We start from the raw sequence: 27,534 nt of genomic DNA on the forward strand, positions 1-27,534 counted from the left end.
CCTACAAGAACAGGGGATGGAAGGATAAAAACTCTTTGTGCTAGGAATTGAGCTCTTATTTTACATTTATCTTTCTCATTTAAATATTATACAGGGCTGAAATACTGAAGTGTAGCCAACGAAGTCCACTGGATTATAAACACAAATATATATAAGTGTCTGTTGGAAAGTCATAGCCATTACCATCAAATGTATAATTATATAAGTATATAAATAAGTTACATAAGCAAATCATGTAAGTAAATGAAAATAAGTTTGTTGTCACATTTTGAAATAGATGAATGATATCTAATTTATGTTGTTTAAATACAAATGCATTTTGTGGGAAAGAGCATTCCATAGAATAATAGACAACCTAATCCAGCTTTTTACCTAGGTGAACTCCAAGCTTCATCTCTCATGAAACCACCAAATCAAAAAAACCTCTTATTCTATGCACTCAAAACCACTCTGAACTCCATAAAATTGAATAACTCATTCTACTTTTTTCTCTTTTCATTTGCATACCTACACAATAGTCCCTTTCTTATTCAATGCATTGATTTGGTATAATGAAGTTGCCCAGTCATCATTATTTACATTTTGTATTTCAAACATCTTCATGTCATATAACAGAAATAGTCAGGTATTGTTTGAATTCACTTTTCCCCCGTTTCCTTTGCTGGTGAACATTTTAAGTAACATTTTCTACAACCGTTGTGCAGCAGGAAGCTTAATAGAGATGCTGTTTCCATAACAACAAATAGGATTTGAGCAAAAACACAATGCTCAGTGGTTACTGTTCCTCCCAGCAGGTAAAAGCAGTTATTCAAAATTACAAGCAGCATGACATTGAAAAAAAATAAATTAAAGCAAGAGGTGCTAAGAGTTCTGTTCCATATTTAGTAAATGTTTAACTCATAAATGCTTGAGGGGGCAGCTGTAGGTTCCCACTCTAAGCAGTATTTCTCCTCGTACCATGACCTAAAATGAAGAGTAGGCATGGACATTCATTTTTCAGATATTCAGTTCTCTGAGCCAAGGAGGCACCAGCAATGACAAGGTACAATACTTTCTAAATTGGTTAGCTGCTAATATTAGATAATTATTTATGTATAATTCCTATGGTTAAAAAAATAATTACCCATTTCCAAAATGACCCTTTATTTAACTTTGTTTTTGTAACCTAATTTATGCAGAACTAAATATGTATCTAATAAATAGAAAAATGGAATAAATGGAAGTTCCAAGATGTTGTAGAGTAAGGCAAGCAACATAATCTGACCTGAAAGACGATAAGGGTTTTCATAGATTACTTCAAAAGCCCCTTCTTAACCTGTGATTCTATATCTTGGTTCCTGTGGTTGTTCATTCTTTTTAAATGAAAACACTTTGAGTACTTATATATCCATTTGCTTAGATAGAAAAATAGGCTTGGTCTCTTAAATTTGGAGGAGACTTACAATAAAATTAAAACAAAATTTAAAGGTGTAGTTGAGTTAAAATAATTAGAACAGAATTTTTTTTTCCACAGTATCAAATCCACAAAATAGGAAATGAATCTTATGTGTAGCAGATTGAAACACAAGTCTAGTAAGAAATCTCTTTGTTTACCATTCCTCAAGAGTAGGGATTCAGGCCTATGACTAATTTCAAGAAATCAAATTTTTTACTCCTCAATGCATCTTTGCATTTACAGACAGCTCTAATTGGCAGTTCTTTCTTACTCTAAATAAAGTAGCTAAGAAAGAAACTATAATTTTCCTCCTCATATTATTTCTTCACTAGTTAAAAATGGATAGTCCATGCTTTATCTCTTGCTCTGTTTAGGTATGGGAGCTTAAGGTCACAACTGTTCATATGCAATGGCTGTGTAATTTATGAAGTGATCCATACCTTGCTCAGTTTGATATCACCTCTCTGATATCACCTGATATCCATAGTATTTAATTTTGAGCCTTGACTTCGATTTGTATTAAATTTCGAAGGGTGATGTTTGCTCTCTCTTCTTCACTAAACTAATTTCCTTTAAGGTATGGATTGGGATCTTCTCATCTTTGTATTTCTAGTACCCATCACATCTTGCTTATAGAAAAGATTCGATGCTGTTGAAATCAATGGGTAAAAAATGATGAGGAGTAATGATCAGAAATTAAGATGAACAGACAAATGGCTCAACTTGAATCCCACCGTGGTAGGCAGAATTCTAAGATGGTCTCTATCCTTTGGTACCCATGCCTTTGCAGAATCTCCTTTCTTCCAATGCAGGCAGAATCTGTGCCTTACTTCTAACCCATAGAAAATGGCAAAGGTGAAGGGATTTTGCAGACAATTAAATTGGAGCTAATCAAAAGGGAGATTATCCTGGATCAGCTTAGTCTAATCAGGTGAGTTCTTTAAAAGAGGATCCAGACATTCTCTGAAGGAAGAGACTAACAGCCACAGAGATGCTCTCCTGATGGCCTTGAAAAAGCAAACAGCTATGGTGTGAACTACCTGTGCAGAGAGCCAATGGAAGAACACCACATGGAGCCTGTACAGGGAGCTGAGGGCCTCGGTCCTATAGCCACAAGGAATCGAATTCTGCCAAAAACTCCAAGTGAGCCTGAATGAGGACTCTACACTTCAGAAAGGACAACACCTTGACTGTAGCCTTGTGAGACCCTGAGAAATGGACCCAGCTAAGTCAAACTCAGACTGCTAACCAGGGAAAGAGTGAGATAAAAAGCTGTACTGTTTTAACTGCCGAGTTGTGGTAACTTATTATGCAGCAAGAGAAAATTAATAGAGCCACAGAGGAAGTCCTCATTATGCTGTAGGATTAACTTAGTTCTACAGTCAGAAATTTTATGCCAGCAAGTAAGTAGAGGCACATAAGCATGAGTCAAATATAGCTCTCTATCTACTTCTACTCCTGTGTACTTGGAAGTTGCAAAGGTGTAAAGTATAAATCTGGATTGAATTAATTAATAGATGTAAAGTACTTTGAAAAAAATAAGACATTACAAAATGTAAGGAGGGGATTACTTTCTCACATTACCATCAACCCTTCCTGATCATTATGAACTAGATTTTTAGTAAAAATACATGTATTCTGAGGTGCCTGGATGGCTCAGTCATTAAGCGTCTGCCTTCGGCTCAGGTCATGATCCCAGAGTCCTGGGATCAAGGCCACATCAAGCTCCTTGCTCTGTTGGGAACCTGCTTCTGCCTCTCCCACTGCCCCTGCTTATGTTCCTGCTCTCACCGTCTCTCTGTCAAATAAATAAACTAAATCTTTAAAAAAAAAATACATGTATTCGTTTCTACCCTACTTTTTCTACTTGCTATCATATATTTAAGCCAAAATATATTTGTCAAATAGATACAGTATGTGTAAAAATGTGCTGGATTTGTGGGTAATCAAAATGTGTTTAAAGAAGAAACAACTCCTCTTTAGCATTTAAGTTAATTAAATATTATTCACTATTGTAAGGAGGTATAATTAACCAAAGAATGGCATACAACCTAACCGTAATTAAGAAGACCCAGACCAAATGAATCTTCACAACACATACGGTATAGGACTTCATTTTAGTCAATTACACTTTTTGGAGAAATGAGTTCATTTTTGTATCTCTAATCAGAAAACACCTTTTATGTAGCCTGTAGCTGTGTGACCCTGAGGAACGCCGTTATCAACAATACTTTTTGATAAGCTAGAGCTTTGGTAGCAATCAACTTAGTCAAATTTAAAAACAAGATTTAAGTGAAAGTTAGATCCAAATTAAAGGGAAAATTCAGTCATTGTCCATTTGTATTCATACTGCTAAAATCTACTTTTTAAACAACGTATTTGAATTGTCTTTTTTTACTCTTTTTCCAAGTGTGGACAAGGTTATTCACCAATTTATTCCCAGATGGATTATTCACAGAAAGCTGGGGCATACTGCCAAAGCTGAAATGGGTTCACAGAATCAAAACAAAGACGGAAATTCTCAAATTACAAGCTAATCAATGACAAAATTTTTGACTGATCATTTCCACCATTTACTCACTGTGATGGGACACTCACTTTTCCCCAATAGTAGAAAGAATGTGGGGCCAATAGTCATTATCACAGATAAATTCTCTGTGCCTAGTTTAAGAAGCAAAGTACTAATGTACATTCAAACAATATAACAGTGTGCATAGCCCTGAAAACAAGCTCAGTATGGAGGTTTCATAATTGCACCCGAGCAGATAATTAGGCAATTAGAGCTATTAAAAGTTGACAAAGCACTAAGCCTGCATGAATTATATTCCTGATTTCTAGAAGAAGCAAGGGAAAATAAGACCTCCAATGAATCTGTTCAATAGCCCCCTGAGGAAGAAAAGTTGTGTCCAGAGGGCAAAAGGTGGGAGGTTCAACTTCTCTATCTTATCCCCACGATTCAAGAAGGGATCAGGAAAGAATTTGCTGGAGATATGGAAATTTCATATCATTTGCACAGATTATATTGAACACATTAATAAGGTGAAATTAACTTTGCAAAATATGTAATTGGGTAAAAACATGAGATGAAAATAAAACAATAGGACTAATGATTTAATTTCTGAAAAACAGCTGATGCCTTGGCTCACATCAAACATGCATCTGAAGCGAGCTAAGAAGCACAGCAAGGAAAACAGGTTATTAAGAAGATTTCATTTTAAATGTGTGGGAAACACAACTGATTAAATTGAATTTTGCCTGTGAATAATACAAACTAGGGAGAGGGACAAACCTAGTAGCCCTTGGCTCCTTGATTTACTTGTTAAATTCACAATGATTATATATGACTTAAAATTATTGCAGTTTCCCAAATTGACAAATGTAATTGCTGAGACTGATGAAAGAGAATATTGGGATGCTGCTTTGGATTCTGTTGGAAAGTACTTAGGAGTTGACAGATGGTGCATACATTCGGAGGTTGAGAAGGGTAAGAAGGTAATGAGACTAGGGACCAAAAACAATTACAGTGTCTTAAGCCTCAAATGCAGCATAATTGTGTCTGTAGAGTAGGCAAAACAATTGGGTTTAATGTATTCATAATGTTTGTCAGAAGTGCAAGAAACAAAACCTGGATGTGTAGATAGAGTCTGAAAGCATAAGTCAAACAACTACAGAACACTCTCCTCACTCAGTCACTAGAAAATTCAGGCAACAAATATTTAGTGATGTGAAATGAATGAAAGTGGGTCACTGATAACTTTGTGGACCTGACATTAACAAACGTGAGCACATATTAAACAAAAGGAAGTAGAAATCACCAACTACTGAACTCTATTTGAACATGATTATAGAAGATAATGAAATTGAAATAATACTACTAAATGTCTGGGTGACAGGATGAAGAACAAATTTGTCCTGGATTAGGGTGGAAGAGGTCACTTTTAAAGGACTGTAAAGGAAGTCCGAGATTTATTGATTAGTTGATACTGAAGAACTATCAAAAGGATATAATAATCTCTAAGAACAATTCATAGGGGCAATATTGTCAGTAAGGACACTGTAATTGGAAGATAGTGACATACTTTGACTTTGACCCCTCACATTTCATCTGCTGGTAGGTCATTTATAGTAAAAGAATCATTCATCTCTAAGCTCTTTGAGAATGGAGAACACACTAATCCCATCTCTGTATACCCACAAGGACTTATTAAAAGGCATGGCATACAAGAGACACATGAAAAAATGCTCCACATCACTTGGCATCAGGGAAATACAAATCAAAACCACAATGAGATACCACCTCATACCAGTCAGAATGGCTAAAATTAACAAGTCAAGAAATGACAGATGCTGGTGAGGATGCGAGAAAGGGGAACCCTCCTACACTGTTGGTGGGAATGCAAGGGGTGCAACAACTCTGGGAAACATTGTGGAGGTTCCTCAAAAAACTGAAAATAGAGCTACCACATGACCCAGCGATTGCACTACTGGGTATATATCCTAAAGATACAAACATGGTGCTCCGAAGAAGCACGTGCACCCGAATGTTTTAGCAGCAATGTCCACAACAGCCAAACTATGGAAAGAAGCTAGATGTCCATCAACAGATGAATAGATAAAGAAGATGTGGTATATATATATACAATGGAATACAATGCAGCCATCAAAAGAAACAAAATCTTGCCATTTGTGACAACGTGGATGGAACTAGAGAGTATTATGCTTAGTGAAATAAGTCAACTGGAGAAAGACAACTATCATATGATCTCCCTGATATGAGGAAGTGGAGATGCAATGTTGGGGGCTTGGGGGGTAGGAAAAGAAAAAATGAAAGAAGATGGGATCGGGAGGGAGATAAACCATAAAAGACTCAATCTCAAAAAACAGACTGAGGATTGCTGGTGGGAGAGGGGACAGGAGAGGGTGGTGGGGATATGGACACTGGGGAAGGTGTGTGCTATGATGAGTGTTATGAAATGTGTAAACCTGGCGATTCACAGACCTGTACCCCTGGGGATAAAAATACATTATATGTTTATTTTTTTTTTTTAGAAATTTAGTCACATTATTTTTTTTTAAAGATTTCACCTATTCATTTGACAGAGAGAGATCACAAGTAAGCAGAGAGGTAGGCAGAGAGAGAGGAAGGGAAGCAGGCTCCCTGCTGAGCAGAGAGCCCGACGCGGGACTCAATCCCAGGACCCCAAGATCACGACCTGAGCCGAAGGCAGCAGCCCAACCCACCGAGCCAACCAGGCGCCCCTACATTATATGTTTATTAAAAAATTTAAAAATTAAAAAAAAAAGGGCATGGCATACATCAGCCATTCAATTCATATAGGACAAAATTAACTATTAAAATTAAATAAATATAATAAAACTCAGATTACATGAAGGAATTTTTAAAAAGTGAAAATATTCTTCAACTTCATTTTGCCAGAGCAAAACTACTTCGATTATTTCATATACAACCTTTCTGGTTGTTTTTTCATCCCCCCCCCACCTAGGGTCATGTTTATAGTCTTCTTTATAATTTATCTTACTTAGTTACATGAAGTCACAACATCTTGGAATATCAACATATAAATTTTTTCACCTTATTTTGATTGACTGGCTTGTATTCGAACATGTCACCTTTTTCTGATCTACATTATTTCTCAACCTAGCAGCCAGCTAGAGCAATCCCATAAAAAAGGCCAGGTCACATTTGTCTTCTGAACAAAACTCTCCATTTGTTCTTCATTTAACCCGGAGTAAAAGGCAAGATGCAGTGTCACAGAAGGTCCAACACAATCTTGGTGAAGCACACACCATCAGAGTTCCTGCTTGGAATGCTGTGCCCTGTGATATTTACATGTTAATTCCTTCATTTACTTCAGGTCATTTCTCAAATGCCTTCTTATTTAAGAGGCTTTACCTGACTGGCAACATTATTCTTACCCAGTTGTACTTATTTTCATGTGTTACCACCTCACATGTTACCGTTTTATTATTTTTTTCTTGTCTGTCCTTCACAAGAGTATGGGCTTTTCAAGGGCAGATAATGTGTCTCTTGTTTACTGCCTGTCCTTGCACACAAAGCATAACCCAGTAGGTAAGTGAAAGAATGAACAAATGAAGAGGGCAGTAAGTTGGGAGCCTCCTCAAGTACACTGGGTAACTTAGGAAAAGTTGTACAGGTAGTTTAGTTACCTGCATGCATTAGAGAGATTCAGAGTTTTAGATTTTTTTTTTAAATAGATAATATCACAGCCATTCATTCATTCATTCATTCATCCAACAAATATTTATTGAGTGTTAATTATGTGACAAACCACGTGTCTGGCACCACGCACATCAAAAGGAAAAGGACTGGCACAGTCCTGGTTAAGATTTAAAACTTTCACTCTCATGAAAGAGAATTTGTGGTTTTAGAAAGAGCACAGGTGGTAGCAGAGTACATCCTGGGAATTTGAGGGACTCAATGTAGAATATTTTGTAAGGAGAGTCTGGGTTCGGGCAATACCAACAAGTACAAAGGAAAAAAGAGAATCAGAAGAGTCTTTCTTCTACTTAACACCAGTTACTAACTAAAGGTACTTACTGCGAGTAAGCGAGCTCATTATCTTGAATATGCCACAATGAAGAGTATAGGGAACAATATTGATTCAGGCCTCTGACACTTTAATTCAAGACTAGTTAGTAAAAATGTCAGTAGCTTGTAGATTCCCTACACTTTAGCTGTAAATAGATTAAAACAACAGACTCATATTCTACTGGGCTTATATGTCATTGACCAGAAAAACCCAAAAAACAAAAAACAACCCCCCCCCCCAAAAAGCGGGTCATTTTTGGGCAGCTTTGGGCAGATGGTGGAGATGGTGATGCTTATTAAGGGGATGCCTTGCCTAAAGCCTGTGTTGACCTAATTATGGAACACAATATCACAAATTTGGATTATTCATTCCAAAAGTCTCATGTGTGTATTGGTTCTTAATCTCCCCCATTTCCCCCTGTACTCTGATGTTTCTGTAATATGTACCTTACAATCATACACTGTCCTTTATATCTTCATTCTTTTGGTTTTAATAAAGTGAGATTCAGGTCTAAATAATCTTAATCTGTTGCCCATTTATTTACTTTTCTACATTACAGAGTACCTGAATAGGGGTTAAATTTCATTTCTCAGTTAGATGTGTTTAATATATATTATAAGACAGTGAGTGTGGGACACTCAGGACCTCACTTCCCTCTCTCCACACTGGACAACTATGATGTTTACACTAACTCTGGGTAAGTATGTCTGTGCTGATACTCAAGTTAATCCTCAGGTTGCTTGTTTTAAGACTTAGGTCCAGGAGCTAAGAAGAACCAGTTAGAAGAGTTGGCATTCTTCTAGAAGGAAATATTCTTCAATATTAACTTTATCAGTAAGGAGAAAGTTAATTAAAAACAAAACAAAACTGAGGGTTCCTGGGTGGCTCAGTAGGTTAAGTGTCCAATTCTTGATTTTGGCTCAGGTCATGATCTCAGGGTCCTGGAATCCAGCCCCACGTCAGGCTCCACACTCAGCAAGGAGTCTGCTTGAGATTCTCTTCCTCTCCCTCTGGCTCTCCACCTGTTCACTTTCTTTCTAAAATGGATGAGTATATAATATATATATACACACATACACACACACATATTATATATATATAAAATAAATGTATAAAATAAATATATACTCTTTCATTATATATATATACATATGTGTGTACATATATGCCTAATTCCTTTGTTTCACAAGTAGAAAAGAACTCATGATCATCCCCCCCTCCAAAAAAATCAAGAACTTATTTGCTGATGGTTTCAAACACCAGCCATCCTAAAAAAACAGGATGCCCTAGACTTTCTGAACTAGGTTAGTAGTCATGTAGTGAAGGCTGCAGTAAAGGGGATCAAGGACATCTCCCATTTTGCATATATTATTCATGTTGGCTTTTATTCATGTTGACTTGCATTCTTTCTCTTGCCACATAAACAGCTTCCTACTCTCTTCCTGCTTTACTATTTCAATACATCCTCCATACAACATGGAGAGCCAGTGTTTTATAATAAGACTGTCCTGAATTAAAATTTTTCTACAAGAAGATAATGGCAGAGCTTGTAAGGAGGGCGGTGAGTCCACACATGTTTCATAAATGGGCATGTTAGTCATATTTATCAAAGTTCCAAGGGGATTAGAAATCCCAGTGATACTAAAGTTATATAATTGTTTTGAGGTGATTGAATGACTAAAAGGAATGAGATTTCCATTTTGGCCTCAGGAAGGAACACAAGAGAAGGAAGAAAAAATATGAATGGGGTCCTCATTTGAGTAAGACACTGTGGCTAGCATTTCATATAATTTAGAATATATAATCTATATTACGTATGTCATGGGATTTTAGTACATTAATTTATTTAATCCTCACCTCATTTCAAATGAGGTCCTGAAGTGGCTTTTTACTAATGCATGCTATAAGACAGGAGCAAAATAAATACATTAAGATAAAGGGGAAGATAAAATAAATTATTTAATACGGAAATATTTTGGGTAAGGCTAGTGCAAAAAAAGCATAAGACTATTCAGACTATTGTCAAGTTCAGCTGAAAATTCCACATGAGCTGCTGAACTGTCAAGCCAAAGTATGGGGTAAGTAGTTATATTGTTTCCATTTAGAAAGGAAAAAAAAAGTTGAAAAGAAACATCATAGCTTTTCCTGGTACCAAAAAAAGAAAAAAAGTTCTCCATGGATTCTGTTGAGATGAAGATACATTTTTTTAAAAAAATTTTATTCCTAGTATATAGTGGAAGAAACTGCAAGTCATGTATTATAACGACTTTATGAAGGTAACAAAGTTTGATGTTATGCTTTTATCCAACTTTGATTCTAAAAGATATACAATTTCCCACTACGTCATGTATTTGGTCAAATTCACTGTTCAGGCAGGAAATAAAACTAAATAAATAAGTGTATTTCACAGCTAAGTGCACTCTTCAAGCCACTGCCTGAACCAACAGTATCAACAGATGATCACATGCTGTTTATATTCCTACTGAACACTACTCTCATTCATCCAGTATACCTTAAAATAATCAGAGAGAGAGACAAACCATAACAGACTCTCCCTCTTTTTTTTAAACAGACTCTTAATCATAGGATATAAACTGAAGGTTGCTGGAGGGGAGGTAGTTGGGGGGATGGGGTAACTGGGTGATGAGCATTAAGAAGGGCACTTGATGTAATGAGCACTGGGTGTTATGTAAGACTGATGAATCATTAAACTCTACCTCTGAAACTAGTAATACATTATAAGTTAACTAATTGAACTTAAATTTTAAAAAGGCCAATTTTATGAGATATAATATATACTTCAATAACATTATTCAAAAAATGAAAAAAAATATGTTAACAAAAGAAAGTGAAGCATATTAAAAATACAAGCAATCAAGAGACACGTCTTATCAGAAACTAAAAAATCTAAACAAAGAAAAAAAAGAAACTCCTGTCATTAATAATGAATTACAAATATGAATTAATAATGAATAATGAATATTGAATTAATGAATTAATAAAGATGACTTCATTCAAACATAAAGGGCATTATTTTTATTAAAGAAAAGTATTTATATATCACTGACAAAATTAACTGTAAAGATGTATATTTGGCTTCAATCCCAGCATTATCAGGTAATCAAAGGAGTCCAAACAGGGATGATGAACTGATTGGGAAAACCACTGAAGAAGAGTGTACAAGAAAGAGATAGGTAAAGCCCAGCAATTTAGCACTGACTAGGAGCAAAGATGAATCTCTGGAAGTTTTGAAAGTCAGTAATAAACGGAAGGGGAAGGGATGATTTCTCAAATCTGATGATGACACACTAGAGGAACTTACGGCTTGAGTGGCAAAATTTAATTTCTCTTTAACTAATTTTTGAAGAACCCTTTTGAGGTAGATCTTGAACGACCAATTAGTAGAAATCTATAAGAAAGCAAGAAGATATTTTTTTTAAAAAATAAGTTTTTCAATTCATATTCATAATTTGTTAATCATTCTGAAAATATGGGGGAAAGTGTTTCTATTGTGATTACTGTTCAGAATGGTAAAATTTAACTTTGGCAGGTAAAGATTTTAAACCAAAGAAATGGAAAGGATGTTTAAAGGAATTATACTTAGATGTTGATTTTCTAGGAAAATGAAGAAAAATATATCCTTTGAGAAAAAAATAATTTTTAGACAGCAAAATGTTACAGGATAGCAACACCAATTCGTGTACTCTGAGCATGTCACAGTTACAATATGGCTCGAGCATGTTCTCTCCTCTGTAATCATTAGTTTTGAGAACACTGAGATTGTTCATCATATCCCTTCCTCTAAACAGTGGTTCTTTTACAGTTCATTAGGCACCCCATGAAAGGGAAGAAGAAAGAAGAGTACGATCTCACAGAAGTAATACCCTAATCTTTGCCTTCAGTTTTCTCTTTGACCTTAAAAATAATCTCAGTTTCAATTATGATTCCTTTGGAAATAGGCAAAATGAGGCAATATAAAGTAGTTCTATGGAGTCAAAATGAAAAGATGAACAAAATGGCAACAGGAAGACAAATTTCAATTGCAGCAGAATAAAACGCTTGACTTTCTGGAAAGGCAGAAAAGGAAACCCTCAATTAAATTAACCTTCACCTTTATAATGGTGAGAGCTTTATCCTTTTATTAAACAAATACAAGCAAGGTATTTTACCTCCCTTCCCAGTAATGGTTCTGGTTTCCTGATTTTCAGGGCTTTAAGTGTCAGGTTGTGGTTTTGTGATGCAAAATTACTGTAATTCCAGTTCCTTTTATTATCTAACACTGTGAATTATAAAGTTTCTATTAAATAATTATTAACCAAAGCATTTAAAATAGATAGGCTAAGAATAAGAAGGGAACTATCCATTTTCTTTATTTCCTTATGGTTTATAAAACGGGGTCTAGATGACATTTACTTTTAGTAGTACCCATTATAAATAATTTATATGCTATTGACATTTTACAGTTATGATTTAGTTCTTTCTTATTTTCTTGATATACAAGCAATAGTCCAGAAGTTGGTTTATGTGACCAGGAATTCATGCACAACACAACTGAAGTCTAAATGATCTAAAAGTAATCGATGAACTTAGGGCAAACACTTTAAAATATATTAAGAGTTTCAGGGTTTTTTCCAGGTATTGTAAATAATTGCTGATAAATACATTTAAGGTTTTTGTCTATTCCATTGGATTAACTTTTTCAATGTAATGTGTATGGGCTGCCTCAGTTACTATCACTCCTCAAGCACACGGTAGTAGGGCTTCCGCCCTCAACAATGTGGTACAACTGCTGTCCGCGGAGTCACCCATTAGTTCTGAATCATCCTCCTTCAGTGTATTTATTCATATATTCTTATGCCAAATATTGTGGAGTATTCACTCTATAACTAAATTTCTAATTTAACTTTTAGTAGCCATATGCGTACGGTGACTAATGTATCGGCCAGCACAGGTCTATATGATCTGCCCACCACAACCATACCCTTTCTTCAAGTCCCTGGCACAAATAAATATCAACCTCTGAAATAAAACTTTCTTTGCTAATAAATGTACATGCCAGAAAAAATTTTTTTTTGCTAAGTGTAAAACAAACAAACAAACAAAAAACCACCTGCCACTTAGTCAAGAATATTTAACTATTAAATATCTATGCTATAAAAATTGCCAGAAATAGCTGATGAGAATTTAGGTATTTGTAGGTTGTCTGCAATATACTTTTTAATACTAAAATGTGTTAAAAAATTCAGTTTAACTATATATCTGATCTGTCCATATTTAAGCAGATTGAAGATTTTAAAATTGAAATTTTGAATAGAAAAGGAATATACTGTTAGTCAAATTTATTTCCTGCTTTATGTATGATATATTTAAAAAACTAAGTGATAACATTAAAGGTGAGCTTTTCTTCTTACTTTACTATTTTCCACATACTATTCTTTTTTTATAATCAGGAAAAGGGTAAATTATATTTCATACACTTTTCTCCATGGCAGTTTGAAAATGCTCAGTAAACAGCAGCTATATCTGTGCCCCAGGAAAAAAGGCATCAAGAAATCAAAATATCACCTTTATTACTGATAACAAGGTTAATTTGGAGGGCATATAATAATCCCCATCTAAATGGATCTGCTGAGTTTCCACAGGAACAACCCACCAAAGGAAAATTGTAACCTGCCATGCAGAAAAACTTATGACTTTATAGCTGGTATGCCTGGAAGGGAAAAAGACTGAAATTCTTAACTAAGTTTCCAATCACAGCATGCAGGCCAAAAGCTACTGCCCTCCAGGTAACTCTACTCGATCTCTATTGAAAGGACCAGGTTACTGGAAATGTTTGAAAAAAATACCCATTAGGCAACATGTGGATATGCTTCCATCCTAAATACTCCAGCTTTTTCATCTTACATCATTGATTTTAATGATTAAGCCTACTTGCTCTCTAATGCTACACAATGCCTATTTGTGGTCAAATTTGCAAAATTATCCTACGAACTGCACTAACCCAGCAGTTACCCACAACCCTGAATAATCATAATCCCTTGGCATCCCTGGAGCAGCTGCCTCCAAACACCATGGAACAATGATCTAGAACATATGCTTCTTGTGGACATCCCTCATGAGAGAAGAGGAGACTGATCCACATGTACCCTGTATCTCCTTCACGTTTAGCAATCAGGTAATTTATTTCCACTTCATGGGGAAGAGCAAATAAAATCCACCTTCATTGAAATCTGAGGAATTAATTCCTTCAAGAACATAAAACAAAGCCTTTTTTTTTTTTTTTTAAAGTAAACTCTGCTCCCAATGTGGCGCTCAAACTCACGACCCTAGAGATCAAGAGTTGCATGCTCAGGAGCATCTGGGTGGCTCAGTGGGTTAAAGCCTCTGCCATCTGCTCAGGTCATGATCCCAGGGTCCTGGGATCGAGCCCCACATCGGGCTCTCTGCTCAGCGGGGAGCCTGCTTCCTCCTCTCTCTCTGCCTGCCTCTCTGCCTACTTGTGATCTCTGTCAAAGAAATTAATAAAATCTTAAAAAGAAAAAAGAGTTGCATGCTCTACTGACTGAGTCAGCCAGGCACACCATCATAGACTTATTTTTCATTTTCATAATTTAAAAAAAATTTTTTTTATAAACATATAATGTATTATTAGTCCCAGGGATACTCACCATAGCACATACCCTCCCCAAAGTCCATAACCCCACCACCCTCTCCTGATAGACTTATTTTTAAATGAAATAATTTGTATATGACATTCAGCTACAGAAAAATTGAAATAAAGTAGAAGAAAAGGTGAAAACAGAAGCACAAGTCCTGGTTTGGTCCAGGTCCACCACAGATGTTTGGCCTAATGCTAGAGATTTTGGCTCTCAGAACCAGTTTCTTAGTCAGTAAAATAAAAGATTTAAATTCCAGAGAACTTCTAAGAATCCTGACAATCTTTACAATATGTCTATGCTTATATTCCCAAACATTTGATGAACTTCTCAATGATAAGAATATTGCAGTATGTTTATAACCTCAGATACCATAATATTTTTCTTTACACATCTAAACTCAGTGTTTACTATTTCTTCTTGATATTAAACAAGAACAAATTGGGCAAAATCCAAAAAATAAAAAGAACTAGGCAAATTCTCATCAACCCTTCATTTCCTGATTCTGTGATATGCTACTGAAAATAGGAGTTGTGTGATTTGCATGTAGAATGGGAAATACTAAATTCATTTGTCTCATCTTGACTTTACCACTTGGCTTGACCTCAGACATATTCTCTATGGACTTTTCTAATGATAGGAATACAGACTGATATACACTTTGCCTAAATGGATTAAATTTTCATTAAAAGATAAAGATATGTGTTGTCATCTCTCTCCTGATAACTACAATGATACACCTTCCGAAACCCGACTGCTAAATTGATCTTTCTAATAACAGCACTCTTTATATTACTTGGTGCTTACTTTGTGTCAGACATTGTTCTAAGTTATTTAAAATATATTATCCCATTCTCTTCAAAATTCCTTAGTGGCTCTCCATAATCTTAAGGAGAAAAATAATTATTTTCCCATGGTATATTCTGCCTTCATACTAAATAAGAAATATATATATATATATATATATTTACATATATATCAGTAAAACTGAGTCCATACTCATTTCTCCAAATCTATTACATTGTCATATGGATTGTCTTTGCTTTCTCCCTTTCTTTGTCTGCAACCTCCCACTCCAAAGAAGAAACCTGGCTTTCACTACCTCCATCTACTTATTTAATTATAAAAGTACTGTGTATCCATACAGTAGTTTCAGCCTTTTTAAACATTACACCCATTAGAAGTAACTATATCAACTAGAATTCAATATTTATGTACAGTTACTCTTATCATTGGTCTTGTACACTCCACTCATTTCCCAAGATAGTTAGTGCCCTTTCCCTGGTGTCCTTTGATGAGGCTGTTAACTACATTTATAATACAGTAAGACTATGTGTTCACATTCTGCATTCCTTGCTGGATCCTCTGGCTTCTTAGATGATTTATTTTTAATTTGCATAAAATAACATCCCCTCTTTCTGTTGTAAAGAAACAAATGAGTTTTGACAAATTCATAGTTTCATATATTCAACATTACATTATCATACAGAGTAGTTTCATCAGCCTATGAAATCCTGTACTTGACCTCCACAAACCCCCACCCTGAATTCCTGGCAAGCATTGATCCATTTGTCATCTGTACATCTAGCTCTGCCTTTTCCAGAAGGTCATATAAATGGCCTCACACAGTATGTATTCTTTTAAGAGTTTTTTTTTTTTTTAATGTAACAATACATACTTAAGAGTCATCAAAGTCTTTCCATGGCTTAAGAGCTCATTTGTTGTTAATGTTGGTAAGTGTTCTCTGTTATGGTTATAACAGAGTTGTTTATCCATCCACCTACTGAAGTACATCTTGATTATTTTCAGTTTATGGAGATTATGAAAAAACCTGCTATAAACATCTGTATGCAGGTTTACGTTTGGACATACACAAATTTTCAATCAATACTTAGGAGTACAATTGTGGAATGATATGGTTAAGAAAACATGTTCATTTTTGTAAGACACTTCCAAAGTGGCTCTTTCATTTTGCATTCCCATCAACAATAAAGGAAAGTTACTCTTGTTCTCCATCATCACCAAAAGTTGGTATTGTCAGTGTTTTAGATTTTAACATTCTAATTTCTATTATTAATTCATTGTTTTAATTGGCATTTTTCCAATAACAAATGTTATTGAGCATCTTTTTGTATGCTTATTTACCATCTGTTTATCTTTGGTGAGGTGTCTCTTCAGATATTTTGCTTACTTTAAGATCAGGTTGTTATTTTCTTATTCTTGAGTTTAATATTTCTTTACACATGCTGGATACAAGTACTTTATCTGATACGTGTTTTGCAAATATTTTTCACCTAGTATATGGCTTGTCTTTTATACTCTTAATGATATTTCAAGTAGATTAATAGGTTTTAATTTTAATAAAGTCCAATCTATCATTTTTTCCTTACTAAAAAATTATCTCATAAATTTATCACTATATGTAAGGTCACACAGATTTTTTTCTCCTATATTTTCTTCAGAAAGCTCTATAGTTTTCATTTTACACTTATATCTGTGAACCATTTTATGTTCATCTTTTTGCAAAGGATGTCCAGTTGTTCCAGGACTATTGAAATGTTTTACAGATTATCTTCATGCTACTGAGTTCAAATTGAATTACTGCTTTTTTGTAAGTACTAATTATTATTAAAATAGACCTTAGGAAATACCATAACTTGTTAAAAGTAAATCTGAACTTCTAATATATGACACAGGATTAATTCACAATTTTAAAAATTTCTAAGTATTCTCTCTTAATAACAGATACTAGTTAACTTTCCTTTATAAATATGCTTCTTGTATAATTCAAAGGTGTCTTTGATCATTTATTCTTTAATATACATTATTGGACAGGTTAATCTCAGCATTCAAGCATTCATGAAGTCCAGCATATCCTTGCTCACTGTGAAACTTTAGCACCACTCTTTACTAATCCAAAAAAAATTTTTTTTAAATTCAACTAAGATTTAATTCCTAGTCTTTATGAATCTACACTCTCTTCCATTCCCAAATCAGCACTGAATTCTAGCAGTTGACTAGAATTGTGATAAACTGATGCCATTTATTTTTAATATAAAATTAATTGTTTGTGGAGCTAATTATTAATTGGACACATTGGACACATTGGTCTCATAAAAAAAATAGAGACGATAAAGCTGATCACACTGAACAGCAGCATAAAGAGCACCACCATTTCTTAATTGACTGAATATTAGTACAATAACCTGAGAACATCAGATTAGTTAAGCAGCCCCAGATGTTTTTCCTGGACATTACTCTGTTTTCAATAGAATATAAAGATTTTAAAATATCTTAAAATAAGAAACAAATGAGAAAAGAAATTAAGATTTTTCATTCATGAGATACTTAAGATATAATTGGGAGTGACTGGAATCAGTCTTAAGACTTGACAGAGAGTGCCTGTGAATATTTATTTCTAGGATTTATGGATATATTTCTGATGCATCTTTTGGAGGAGTCAAAGGTCAAAGTATTGTTGAATAACACCCTTTTTGACCAAAGCCTCCAGTAAGAGATATCACATGGAAACAATTTTCTACAATTGAGCAAGGAGAAAAAAATCTTTCCCATTAAAGAATTATCTGGAGCCGAGTAAAATTTATGTTACCAGATTGACTGATGAAAGTAAATATGTTAAGTGCTAAGGGAAGGACAATATAGAGTTATGGGGGGTGCTTTGGATGATTCTTACAGATTTACAATAGTTTATGAACACTTTATAAGTTCAAAAAATTACATCACCTTGTCTAAAAACAAAATAAAGTGAGTCTATTGTTTGATTTTTAAATAAATATGGGTTTATAAGTTGTTTTCTATGTACAGTGTTTAGCATTATCATTTATAAATGTATACAAAATATATTCATCATGCTTTTTTATATAAAAAGTTATCCTTATGATAAGATCAGAGACACTAGTATTTATTAATTTGTTAACTTTTTCTAAAAATTCTGACTACCTTCTCTTTTCTTATACTCAGTACTCAGCATTGTCTACACAATAGTGGGAGAAAAAATATCTGCTTTTTACCACAGCTGTGTGGAAGTATAATTGATATATACCATTGTGTAAGTAAGTATAGGGTGCACAACATGATGTGATATATATATATCAAAGGATATATATTTTAGTGATAACATCATAATGAGTATATAATACACACACACACACAAACTCACAACTATTACCTCTCATAATTACAATTTTTTGTGGTGAGGACTTTTAAATTCTACTCCCTTAGCTACCGTCAAATATATAATACAATATTGTTAGCTAAGTATTTGCTTTTACAGTGCTTATAGTTTTAAGTGGAACAAGTCTGGTGAGAAAGAAAAAGAATGGTCAGTTGTTGGGTAAGCACCTTACTAAACTGTAACTTTGGCTTAAAGAATTGTTTCTTGAACACTCTATGAAAACAGATTTACAAATATCATGGCTAGTCACTGGAATCTTAGTAAACCTTGTAAGATGAGAAAGGAATTTGCAGGATATTGCTAGAGAAATTAGATGGTGAGTATGTATGGTCCCATGGATAGACAAGAAACATGACCAGGGTGCTGACTCCCAGGGAGGGGAAGGCAGGAACAAAGTGAGGATTGGTCAGGAATAGATAACTTCTAGCACAATTCGATAATTCCACATTATCTGTTTTGCTTAGAGCTGCCCCTGCATATCTATGACATGAATATTTAAATCTAAATGTTTTTCTCTACTAAATGGTAAATATGAATTGCATATTACTTTTAACTATTGAAATAGTAAGTTAATTTCTCTTGCCTCCTACTGTTGAAAAAATTGTAATTTGGGTTATTAATATAATGAAATACCCCAAGTGCTAAGTTTTAAGTTCTTAAAATCTTAATCATGTAACTTCGATCCATTTGACTCAGTTGAAGCTCAACATGACTGGGCCCTTAAGGGGATTTTGGTTAGATTCCCATAGTGAATACTGAGCAAATGCAGACAGAAAAGGAGCAAGTTGTAGTTCAGAGGCAGGATTAGTAATAACACAGGTGTGTCTGTGGGGCAGAGAGGTTGAAGTGGTGGGGGCAGGGTAAGTATAGGGGTCCTACGGAACATTTTCTAAACTCTGGAGAATATGGAAACAGCCTAGGTCAGGGAGGGAAGAAAGTAGAAAGATCTTCATGGAATATAAACTCCTATAGAGGTGAGATGAAATGTGCTTGTAATAAGTCTTTTTTTTTTTTTTAATTCATGTGCCTGATAACAAAGTGAGACAATCAGATGCCTTTATACCTAAGAGTGTGTGAAATTAAGAGCATTGTGAAAGACAGGTGGGCAGCATGGGGACTGTAGCTCTGAGACATCCCGAGGTCCAGGAAAGGGTTGCATGGTCTTTTCCTGAGTGGAACCCTGTGTGGTTTCCACATCTGCCAATTGCAAGAATTTAATGAATGAACACTAAAATTCAGTAAGGAGAATATACAAGTAATAGAAAAGTAAAATATATGTTTGGGGCATGGAAGATACAAACCAGGTGACACCACTGACTTAGACTTAGAAAATATCAGAATGTTCTAATGTTCACAATATTCATGCAACTAATGCTTGGAATATATGAATGGCTGGAGTGAACCAACTTAAGGTACATAGGCAGGTTATAGGAGATCATTGGATACGTGACCCAGAGTCCAGTCAGATTTTGGAAATCTGAGGTCCCCATCTCCCTGGTATGTATTTGTTCTTGATCCGTGATGAAGCAACAAGGACAGGACTTTAGGAGCTACAGTTTCCTTAAGCCTGGGAAGTCCAGAGCTTGTGGTAATTATGCCGTTATGGATTGGGGGGTTCAAAATTGCTCTTTAAATTACTTCCCACCCCTGCTCCTATTGTGATTCTTTCTTACTATAACACTAACATAAATAACGTATGCAACATAATTTCAAATATAATGAGACAATCAAGCAAACTTGGCTCCAATAAATAAGGGGAAAATGCCTCTGCTTTTATCTACCACAGAGCAAATGCTTTCATTCGTTGAATACCTAGTGTCAATGTATGTAACTTAGACCAAGACTTTTTTCAGCTTCTCCTTAGTTGCTATTAAACTGGAAAGCCAAACAAACCGTGTGACTGTTACCACAAAATTATTTTAATCCACTATGTATCTATAAGATGTACATGATGCATCACAGGTGTAAGACAGCATTGGTTATGTTAATGAGTTCCTAATTTTATTTACAGTTTTCCTAAAAATAACTTTTTAAAAAAAGATTTTATTTATTTATTTGAGAGAGAGAGAGCACGAGAAGGGTGAGAATCAGAGGGAGAAGAAGACTCAGCCCCATGTGGGACTCATTCCTGAAACTCTAGGATCATGACCTTATCCTCTGAGCCACCCAGGTGCCCCCTAAAAGTAACTATTAATTACATTTATTTATTTCCACTACAAATAGGAAATAAAACATTTTGAACTAGTAAATTGGTTTTGAATACACCTGAGCCTATGTTTGAAAATTGTAGGATGTACAGTTGTTTGTAGGATGTTTGTAATCTTGTCATTCCTTTCAAAAAAATCTATTATTATTATTATTATTATTATCACCATCACCATCATTATTATCATTATACTTTATTCTGAATGGCCCTGATTCTCTGAACAAAACTTTCTTTATAAAACAAATGATTTGATTAGCCTTCTTAAATTAGCACTTTTAGGTTTACTTTTAAAGTTGTTGGACCACATTCTTCACTTAGGAACTGACTTATGAACTGATTTAACTTTAAAGAGTGCCAAGTAAAATTTTGTTTTCAAGCTGACTATAACCAAAGAGCACGCGTCTTTTGAGTTTTATGAAATTTGAACATTTTCCATTTTCCCCTTTAATTAAAATCTTATTTCACTGCTCTATTTTCCCCATTTTTCTCTGAGTAGTTGAAACAAGTGTAAATGGGAAATTTCAAAAGAACAGGAACACTTGGCCGTATTTCTGGCTGATCAAGAAGCAGAAAATGCAGGAAATCTAATGAGAAAGCTTATTATTATGATTTGCACAGCTCAGCTTTTGCATAATCAAGCATGTCAATGCACTCACACATTTGAGAGTGCTGCTTAGAACCACACATCTGAATCTTTTTAATGTTTCTCCATTACCACTGCTTTTGCTGCCCCACTCAGGAAGCCATCATCCATGACCCCAATTTTCAAAATGGGCCAGCTAAAAACAAAGACTGGATGTGTTTCCTAATCTCATCAAACCTTTTTTTTTTCCTTTTTCTTTTTTAAGCAGAATGAAAACAGGTGGTGTTTTCAATTTTTAAAGGAGATGAATTATGAACTGTAATCTGAATATGGCTGTGATTATCCAGGTACAATTGCTCACATGAAAGTTGGTAGAATTGTAGAAGTAGCTATGTAATATTCAGGTGATCTTTGTTAGCATCTGTGGTGCTTTTGATCCCTTAATATCATGCAGCACTTCAGTTAATGTTATAGGAACATATGTTGCTATTTGTCAATATGATAGTGTAATACATATGCATGAAGGAGGGTGTCATGCCAAGGAAATGGCATTTACATCCTCCCAAAAGAATTGATGTGAGTAGTAAGTACCCTTCAGTCCCTTTCTCACCTTTCCCTCATCCTTCTAATTAAGAATCACATTAAAACATGATGAAATGGTGAGGTATCGTAAGAGTTTGCCGTTATAGCTATAGCTTGGCAACATTTTAAAACTCTGGGCCAGTGAATAAAGATAACTACTACATGGCTATCCGTTTTATGATTATTTATTCTTAGTATGGTTATTTTATTGTATTTATGATTTTTAAAAAAATGACTAGACCAATGATCCTGACTAGGAGAGAAAAGAATTTCAAAATCCCATTTTTCATTTGTTATTATATATAAAAGGGCAAAATAAAATGCGAACATTAATAATTAGTGTCTCCTAAAAGACTTTACAAATAAGAAAGCAAACCTAGATGATGGTAAAATTCAGTGCATTTGCAGCTGACCAGAGAATCCCTTACAAAAGTCGCTATTTCAGGGATTCCTAATGAGCTGTAAAGGCTGTAGGTGATGAGGTGACATGGGAGCAGGATCTAAAAGCAATATTTAAAGAGGTAGTTAAGGTCTTTCTCATCACATATATAGACAAGAGATAACTAATATTTTAAAGGACAGAGTCAGAATACAAAATTATGTCAATAAAATGAAAAGACGAGCAACACATGAGATTTTGAATTTGAATTTTGAAACATTAAATGGAACATTTAATTTATTTTCACAAATACAGCATGGGAAATATGAGGCATAACAAAAACACATTAGGGATTCTAACTTATGAAAAAATTAATATGAAAAAGTGGCAGGATGAGTAAAAGTCCTGAGAATATTTAGAATGCGTCACCCTTTGGAAAGAAATGTATGTATTCCAACACCGATTCTAATGTATCTTTCCACAAGCTTATATTTCTAGGACTAATTTTGAAACTGAAGTAGAGTATTAGAATATAAAATCCTTTTAGTATCCTGACAGAAAAATCCAACTTGTTGACTATCTGCCTCCTAAGATATGATCAAGGACTATACTTAGTATATTAGGTATCATCTACTCAGGGAAGACAAAGAAAATTACTTCACACATTCTAGACACTAAATTCATATATATAATTATTTAACAATATTTATTGAGACTCAATTATGGGCCAATAATAACACAAAGCACAAATGTTAGTCTTTCTCTGAAGGAAATATCTAAAGCCTTAGAAAGGCTATCTTCATAGATATATGTCTCACTGTATTATCTATCTCAGGGAAATGAAAAAATAATTTCAAAGGATACAAACTGAAGATAATAAAAGTAAACATTCTATAACATGGCAGGATATATTATAAAAAATAGTATTTCTGAGGACTTCATAATCATATAAATTTGCTTACGTCAACCTGTTAAAAGAGCAGAGACGAAGTTATTTATAACATGATCACAATTATGTAAAGGGTTAAAAAAGAAGCATACCAAAAATGGATCAAAGCATATCCAGGAGCCCCTGGTGGCTGAGTGGGTTGAGCATCCAACTCTTGGTTTCAGTTCAGGTCATGATCTCAGGGCCATGAAATTGAGCCCTGTGTCCAGCTCCACCCTCAGCTGGGAGTCAGCTTGAGATTCTCTCTCTCTCCCTTTCCCTCTGCCCCTCTCCCAGCTTGCTCTCTCTCTCAAATAAATAAATGAATTAAAAAAAATAAAGCATATCTAAGGGAACACATTAAAACTGAACTAGAAATATAAAACTGCTGACAAATACAGCAAATAACATGAAAGAAAATTCACAAACCTAGAAAGTATATACAAGTATCCTAACTTGGGACGACTGGGTGGCTCAGTTGGTTGGACGTCTGCCTTCAGCTCAGGGCGTGATCCTGGAGTCCCGGGATCGAGTCCCGCATCGGGCTCCCAGCTCCATGGGGAGTCTGCTTCGCTCTCTGACCTTCTCCTCGCTCGTGCTCTCTCTCACTGTCTCTCTCTCTCAAATAAATAAATAAATAAATAAATTTTAAAAAAAAAACAACAACAACAAGTATCCTAACTTGTTCAAATCAATCAAGTAAACCTATGTGGAAACATTAATGCAAGTTTATTTCCCCTAGTAAATTATATATATATATATAACATTAATGCAAGTTCAATTAATGTTATATATAAATATATATATAACATATAATATATATATATAAATATATATATAACATTAATGCAAGTTTATTTCCCCTAGTAAATTTTATATATATATATATGTATATTTATATAGTAATATATGAGATCAAAATTAAAGCCACAAAAAAAGGATATGCATTGACAACTTTTATGGAATGTTTTGTTAGAATATTTATCAAAAGCTATAAATTCACACATTTTGACCCTATGCATTCTTAATTTCAATTCTATTATGAGACATTTTCCTATGTAAAAGTAAGAGAAGGGAAGAAGTTCTAACTATGCAAATGCTCCCTGAAATGTTACATGAAGCTTCTGAGGGCAGTCAATGTACCCAATGATAAAGGAATGGTCAATTAGATTATGGTTGTTCTCTCAGTGGAAATAATTTATGAAGGTTTTTGATTAGCATATAGATATAGAGTCAAGTGAAAGTCAGGTCACAATTATAAATACATAATTATTTAAAGCTACATAAAGGGATGCCTGGCTGGCTTAGTCAGTAGAGCATGTGACTCACAATCTTGGGGTCATGAGTTCAAGGCCCACATTGGTCATGGAGCCTACTTAATGTGTGTGTGTGTGTGTGTGTATATATATATATGGTTTGAAAATATAGCTATATAGGATGATACACATATGTAATAAGATGATACACATATGTAAAAAGATTAAGATTAAAAGTGGAACTCTTAAACACTGCCAATAATTTTGTTAGGATAGCTGAATGATGGAATGGTTTCCACATTTCATTATTTTAATATATAGTTAAAATATAATCATACTCAGATCCAAGAATTAAGTTTGGGACATATATGTATTACTCATGACTCCAAAGCAAATTATATATGAGTTAGTAAGGAAATAAAAAAGAAACATGGGAAAATAAAGGGTGAAGATCTTTGAAAAATATTGATATTTAAGAAATAGGCAAAGGATAAAGATTCCCATCAACGTGGCTAGAATGAAAACGTAGGCTGAGAAAGACCAACTCAGCTACTATATCCCCAACAAAGTGAAAAAAAAAAAAAATCAGTTCTTCATGAGGGCTGGTGCTGCACCTGCTCAGGTGGTTTCCTTTCCTCCCTAATTATTCTTGAATACAAGCAACAAGCCATCACTGCTATGAAGGAACCAGTGTATATTTCTCCACCTCCAGGAACCTGTAATAACCAATGTTCTTGTTTACAATTTAGCAGTAGCAAACCTGGGTCAAAGCTGTCAGTTTGGGATTGGCTTCCAGGAGGCTGTAGACAGGATAAAAGGCTCTTTACAGGAGCTGTCTGTTCTGATCCCTTCTCTAAAAGCCAGGAGAGCTCCTCTAGCAGATGGGGAGATAGGTTGGGTGAAGCGGGGAGTAGTGCGTGGTCATGCGCAACCCGGGCTAAAGGAGGAATGGAGTGTCGCCCTTTCTTTTCCCGAGAGCATGTATATGTCTAATTGCACTGTAGTTTCCCTGCGGCTCTCCCACACCCACCATCTTCTCCAAGTAACAGGTTAATACCAATCCCCCCTTCATCATCACCTCTCAGCTCAAAATCTCATTTTCTCAGTCAAAACTAAGGAGATGATAAGCCCAGGTCCTCTGGTTGCATGCAAGTTCAAGAATACAGCAGAAGAATCTAATTGCAGTTTGGGAATAGGGGATGCACCGTACTTGACCATTGACCCTAATATTGTCCTTTGCCAGCAGATCTTCAGTAGAGTACTTCACCATACCGACCCAGATTCTAGGCCAGGCAGGGAGTCTTGAACATCACTGTGAGGCCTGTTCACTTATTCAGTACCATTTTCCTGAACACCTACCAACTTGGCACAGGAAACAATGAAATGAATAGGATTTTCTTTTAAGGTGTTTACCATTTAAACAGATGAAACTTTAATAATGTGGAAATATTTACAGTATTTTGGTATGTGTTAATAATGCTCAGGTATAAAAGTACACCACAAATAAGAAGGAGTCCACACTATGTTTAAGGGGTAAGACAGATGCCAGAGAATAAGGGAAGTATTCTTTGTGGAGTCTAGAAATGGTGGCAGAAATTCCTCTGGAGAATTACTAGAGCATTTGCAGCAGACGGAAAAGCATGAATGAGGGAGCGATGGATGAAAGGATCAATCATTTTTCGAGAAAGTTCCAGTGTAGTTAGTGAAGAGTGCTGGGGATGTTGAGATACTAAAAGGGGCATGGGTATGAAAGGAGGACTGAATACAGATATATGCTGGAATATGAGAGATCTTTGGAACTGGGATTCACAGAACTATTATTGATAAGGTATAGCTTCCCTAAATAAAACTGCTCTTTTAACTGATGGTTCAGGAATGTCTTCATTAAAATTTATGCATTGAGCTATAGCTAACATATTATTTCATCGCAGTTTCCCACATAAGCAAACACTTTCATAGGTATAAGCAGTTTACTACGTAAGTCTTCTCAAGAAGCACTAGTAGGAGAGCAGGTACATGAGGCAGAGAAGGAAAGGAAGTTAATATAGGTACTTAAGTGAGCAAATTACCACTGTGAGTTACTGAAGCTCAATCTCACTAGAAAATGCTTCCAAGTTATTCTACCTATAGTGTGATTCTCATTCATCAGCTCCATCCATCAACTGGTTGTATACTACTCATGGGGCATTAAATTGTTTGCACTCTGCCCTGACCCTTGCCCACAGACTGAGAATATTTTTATAGCCATAGAATGCCTCCAGACAGAGAGTCATAGTGTTTGTAGTAAGAAGCTGTCAGAACTGTGAGTGCCAAGATTTGGGTGGAACTACAAAGCATCTGTTACACACATCAAACCATTATTTTCCAACTGAGATTTTATGTATGGATTTCTACAATAAATCATAATTTTTAAAGAATATACATCATTTTACTTTAACATAGCTTAAGCATATTATGAATCTTGGATAGTGACCTTAAAATTGTTTGCTATCTGGCAGTTTCAGTGATTAAGTGACAAGTCACATTAAGAGGTATACATTTTAAAAAGTAAACAAGAAAAAAAAGTCATGTCATATTATATAAATGGAGGTTTCAGAGAAGTTCAAATAGAGAAAAGTAGATTCACCAAACGAAAAGAGACATACTATTATGTTTTGAATTGTGCACCCCCTCCCTTCATATGTTGAAGTGCTAACATCCAGTACCTCAGAATCTGACCTTATTTGGAAACAGAGTCATTGG

General features: G+C 34.9%; 1 pseudogene; it reads left to right on the top strand.

Annotated features, from left to right (window-relative positions):
- Positions 1-25,846, top strand: part of LOC122918027 — a 117,943-nt pseudogene extending 92,097 nt beyond the window's left edge.
- The last annotated feature ends 1,688 nt before the right edge of the window (positions 25,847-27,534 follow it).

Source organism: Neovison vison, chromosome 1 (assembly GCF_020171115.1).
Source record: "Neovison vison isolate M4711 chromosome 1, ASM_NN_V1, whole genome shotgun sequence".
Classification (NCBI taxonomy): domain Eukaryota; kingdom Metazoa; phylum Chordata; class Mammalia; order Carnivora; family Mustelidae; genus Neogale; species Neogale vison.